Below are 5,702 nucleotides of genomic sequence, written 5' to 3' on the forward strand. Positions count from 1 at the left end.
AAAGCACTGAAGAGCCAGATGGCTAATTCTGACTCTTCTGTGCTATTAATATGCGTACAACCTGATTGTTCTTTATGATTCTGAAATGGAAACAGATCAGGGGTTATTTGCCCCGCTTTACAGATGAAGAAACTGAGCCCCACAGAGACTAAGCAACTTTCTTTAATTAGGCACATGAGATGCAGCCATGTCACAAACTTTCATCACCTGACATCTCTGAGCACTCAGTTCTGTAAGTCTTGCCAACTTTATATAAGCTGGCATGCTGCCAAATGAACTGAAATTCTCTAAGCACTGAAATTCAGACCTGGCTTGCAACTCCATCTTGCAGGGTAAGTCCATATTAAAAAATGAAAAGCTATTATCTCACTGGACTGCATTTCTCCTGTGTTGTGGACTTGAGCAAATGCACTGGCTACAGTCTCTGCGTGGCATCAGAGTTGATTAGGGGATTTGCTTTTGAACAGGGATTTACTTTTGCCATAGAACTCATCAGAAACTTAAATGCCATTAATGAATTTAATGTTGAGAAGATTTTTGTCTAAATGTATCTCTAGAAATATGTTCTAATTGGGAGGTAGGTTCATTAAATTCTAAATTGCTTTATACTTTTGTCTTGGCAGTTTTGTTAACTGTTCACTGAACTGAATGAAGGCTAAACACAGTAAAAGTGGGGAGTATTTGATAGTTTATTAACAGTTTTAATGAAGCTGTACAAAAATGATTTCACTAAAACTAAGTGGTCGGTTTCTAGATTAACCATTTGAATCAAATCTGGATATATCTGATAAGTCTTTTAAACAGCATACTTTCTTTACTAGACCCTGCGCTGGCTGGTTTGTGTCAGGGTGATATAACCTAGACATATCTGGGAAGATGAAGTCTTCATTGCAAAAATGTCTCCATCAGTTTGGCCTGTAGACAAGTCTGTGTGGCATATCCTTGATTATTGATATGGAAGGCCCAACTCACTGTAGGTGCTGCCACCCATGGGCAGATTGTCCTGGAGTATATTAAAACTATCAAACTAAGCAAGGCTGGAGAGAAAGCCAATAATCAGAATTTCTCTAGCCCTTCTCTTTCAGTTCCTGACTCCAGGTTTCTGCTCTAACCTCCATCACTAGTGGGTTGTGGTTTGAAAGTGTGAGGCAAATAAACTCCTTATTCTTCAAATTCCTTTGGTCATGATGTTTTACCACAGCAACAGAATAAAAGAAAGAAAGAGAGAGAGAGAGAGAGAGAGAGAGAGAGAGAGAGAGAGAGAGAGAGAGAGAGAGAGAGAGAGAGAAATACACATTGATTTATGTATGTGGTCCAGAGAAGTAGGGTAAAATGCTGAAAACTTGTGTGCTCGGTGACTTACACAACACCTGAACAAGATAAAGTCATCCAAAATTAAAGCATAGATGGGGAAGTTGCTTTACAGGCCTCACCCTTAATAGCTTAATGAGGTTAATCAGGCTAATGATGTTAATGGGAAAGAGAATTATTCATTTTAAAAGTGTGGCCATTCGAAGGTCTACCTGTGCTCCAGTGGATAGCCCCATATCTATGTACATTTGGGCAGTACCAATTGGACTTAATGAGCTATAAGAAGAAAAAGAGTTAACTAGGGAGAGCCATATATTTGGGAGAAAATGGGTGGAGCTGGAGGAGAGAGATGTGGTTAAATGTGATCATATTCTATTGTATGTCTGTGTGAAATTATCAAGATTAAATTCAAATTGTAATGTAAACATGTTACTTATTTAAGTCTAAGACTTTTCAATAGATGAGTACTTTAAGAAAGTATGTTCAATCAAGAAATCCAGTAAATCCAGTGACAGAGAGGGAGGACTGATGACCAAATGGGTTAAGACTGTGCTGGTTTAACCCCCAGAAACAGCTGACCTGACAAGGGTTAGTTCTTGAATCCCAGACTGATGCCTGGGTATCCATCATGGGACTGATCAAGACCCCCTGAATTTGGGTGTCAGTGAGGAGGCCTAGGTAATCTATTGAGCCTTGGGTAGTAGATCAGTATTTATCATGGATATACAAATGGACTTTGGACTTCCATCCAACAATGAGAGATGCACTCTTACCTTGAACTCTTGTGGGAGGGTCTAGGCCCTGCCCTGGATGAAATGACAGACTATGGACATCCGCATGGAGGGTTGGTGGGAAGGCATGGGAGGAGGAGGGGGAAATGAAGAGGGACCTGGAATTGACATGTGAAGCAACTTTGTTTCTAATTTAAATTAAAATTTAAATAAATTAATTAATTAAAACGAAAAACATATGTTCAATTTACTTTGCCTTGGAGAGAATCAGTAAAGTTACAGTTCTTGATATAAATTAGGATTGTTGCAGGGAAACCAAAAGCCCACAGCCTAAGTTCAGATAACACTAAACAAGAGTTCAACACCTGTCAGACTTGGATAGTTAAACTGTTACACATACGTATGTAAAAATGGACAAAGAACTTGATGCTGAAGTACAACACGCTAATAAGCGAATAAAAGGAAGATGCAGATCTTAAAGGCTCAGTGCTGTAAGTTTTTCAAAGGTTCAGATCCTCAGGTGTGTAAGACGGTTCTGTTTGCCAACTTGACACCATCTAACTCAAGAAAGTCTCGGCGTCGGATGCCATCTGCAGGCACCTTATTGGGATGCTAGCTGAAAGTTTGATGATGTGCACCTAAGGAGGAAGCGGAAATACGAGAAGCCCCAAGAGCTGAGTGGATGGACACAAGCGAGCCTCGAGACTTCCAACATCCCCCGGTTCCTCCTCTCACCTCTTGTCGAGGCAGCAGTCTCAGTCCTTGTTGAAGATTCAGTCTCACAAACAGCAGCAGCTAAAACCTGGCTTTTCAGGAAAAGGCGGCGATCCTGGAAGAACCTGAGGATCGTTTGGCACTGACCAACAAACCCCTTTGGCACTTCAAGCAGGAACCAGAAGACAATCTGCCTGAGGCACCTCCGAAGACTTAGGAGAGTCACTCTCCAGCTCACCCACTGTTGGGTCCAGCACTGCAGTGGCTGAAGGCTCAAAAGAGAGAAAGGAAAAAAAAAAAAAGGTGGAGATGCACCGGAAACGGCAGCTAAGCAAGGAGCTCAGTCATGAGATCCAAAAGACAGAGAGTACCTCGGTCCAGGAAAACCACCAGCCCTTCAAGTCAGAACCCGAGAGTGAGAGCGAGGAGTCAAAGAGGCCCCTAAGCCACTGCGAATGCCCCTTCTGCTTCAGCAAGGGGCTCACCCGTACCCCTCTGGAGCTACAGCACCAACTGGTACCTGGCCTGTCCAGCCCACCTCGGGTTATCTCCCGGCACCCACCCTCTTTGTCCCCACCTAAGTGCATCCAGATAGAGCGTCATGTGATCCGGCCGCCACCCATCAGCCCCCCACCTGACTGGCTGCCCCTTGATAATGGAGCAGCCCATGTCATGTATAGGGAAATGTGGATGACAGTCTTCAGCTACCTCAGCCACCAAGACCTGTGTGTCTGCATGCGGGTCTGCAGAACCTGGAACCGCTGGTGCTGCGATAAGCGGCTGTGGACCCGCATTGACCTGAACCACTGCAATTCCTTCACACCCCTGATGCTGAGCGGAATCATCCGGCGGCAACCTGTCTCCCTTGACCTCAGGTGGACGAATATCTCCAAGAAGCAGCTGAGTTGGCTCATCAACCGGTTGCCTGGGCTCCGAGACTTGGTGCTGTCGGGCTGCTCGTGGATTGCTGTCTCAGCGCTCTGTAGTTCCAGTTGTCCATTGCTCCGGACCCTGGATGTTCAGTGGGTAGAAGGACTAAAGGATGCCCAGATGCGGGATCTCCTGTCACCACCCACAGACAGCAGGCCAGGTCAGATGGACAATCAGAACAAGCTCCGGAACATTGTAGAACTGCGCCTAGCTGGCCTGGACATCACAGATGCCTCCCTGCGGCTCATTATCTCCCATATGCCCCTGCTCTCCAAGCTCCACCTGAGTTACTGTAACCACATCACTGATGAGTCTATCAACCTGCTCACTGCAGTTGGCACTACCACCCGAGACTCTCTGACACAGATTGTCCTATCAGACTGCAATAAGATCACTAACCAGTGCCTGTCCTTCTTCAAACGCTGTGCAAATATCTGTCATATTGACCTGAGGCACTGCAAGCAAGTCACCAAGGAAGGCTGTGAGCAGTTCATAGCTGAAATGTCTGTGAGTGTTCCGTTTGGGCAAGTGGAAGAGAAACTCCTGCAAAAACTTAGTTCTAGGACAAGTATGTAAATATGGAGGGTTGGGGGGACACAGCCGGGGGAAGAGAAAAGACTGCAAAAACAAGTGGGCTTATAGTTCCCTTTGGAATTTGGAACAGGAGACCACTAGACACAGTTCTGTTTCACAAGTCTTGCCAAGGAAGAAGTCGTTCAACTACCCATTTGGGAATGAGTGAGTCAGTTGTTTTCCTCTGCTCTTTCTGCATCATAAGTACACTGCTTTCTGGGCCATTTATAGGCAGCCTTTAAAAGACATTCCAGTTGGAAAGGATGATGAGCTTTGGAGAAATCCTCTTAGAAGCCTGAGCTTATTGTTTTTGTTGGTAGTATTGTTTGAGACACCCTGTTCCTCAAAATGCGAAGGCTTCTGGTGTCAACATATAGTGGACCACACACACCATTTCCAGCCATCTTGACACACTTTGTTTAGTTGGCTTTGTTATTTCTTACATTATGCAGAATTATTTTTGTATAAATTATTTAAAAATTATTTATGCAAAAAAGAAGAAAGTCAGTGATGGGTGACCTAGTTAGTTTCACCTGTGAACATGTCTACAGGAGACTGTATTAAGTTAATTGATATGCAAGGAACCATCCCACTATGGGCACCATCTCTCTGTGATCTTGACTGTATATGTCTTGAATTCTCCACAATGATGGACTGTAACTGGGAATTGTAAGTCAATTAAATGCTTCTTTCATAGAGCCATTTATTTCAGGGTAGGAGAGAAATGGGTGTTGTCTTAAAATGTGAATCTATCCTGAGTAATAAGTGCTCATTATCTTGGCAAATAGAATGGAGATGAATAAATAACATCATACCATATTTGAATATGTTCCTTGATATATAACAAAAGTTTAATAGAACAGATACATAAGTTATTTGACAGGCTTTTTTATTTATTTCTGCCTTAAGAAGATTGCCCCCCCCAGTCATTAACACCTGAGAGAAGTGGGAGAGATGGTCCCGTAACAATCTGCAACACATGGGAGAGACCAAGCCCTGCACCTCACCTGGGCAGCACAATAGAGCTAATCTTGTTAGCAGAGGTGTGGGTGAGCCAGCCTGAAGTTGTGAGCATGGGAAAACTGTCCCCGTTACTCTTCTGTCATGTAGTGGCATGGGTGGGGAAGGTATGCCTACCTCCCCTTCCCATGTCCATCAATGCCTGAGGCAGCTGGGAGAACTGAGCCTGATGTCATAAGAAGACTTAAGCCCTGCCCCTCATCTGCTGCAGTCCTAAAGATGTCCATGTCAGAGCTGGCCCTAAAGGTGTTGATGTGGGAGATCTGACCCTGAGGACATGAAAGCAGAATTGGTCCAGAGAACTGGCTGTGGTGATATCTTGTCTGTACTCTAACAATTAAAGATGCCTGAAGATCAGAGGGCGGAGGTAGCTACTAGTTAGCCATAGAGACTTGGAGGTCTGTACAGACAGACAGAAAGTGA

General features: G+C 44.2%; 1 pseudogene; it reads left to right on the plus strand.

The window, feature by feature from the left end:
- The first annotated feature begins 2,508 nt into the window (after positions 1-2,508).
- On the plus strand, positions 2,509-5,078 carry LOC101822738 (annotated as a pseudogene).
- Positions 5,079-5,702: the final 624 nt, after the last annotated feature.

This window comes from Mesocricetus auratus, unplaced genomic scaffold (genome assembly GCF_017639785.1).
Source record: "Mesocricetus auratus isolate SY011 unplaced genomic scaffold, BCM_Maur_2.0 Super-Scaffold_100006, whole genome shotgun sequence".
Taxonomy (NCBI): Eukaryota; Metazoa; Chordata; class Mammalia; order Rodentia; family Cricetidae; genus Mesocricetus; species Mesocricetus auratus.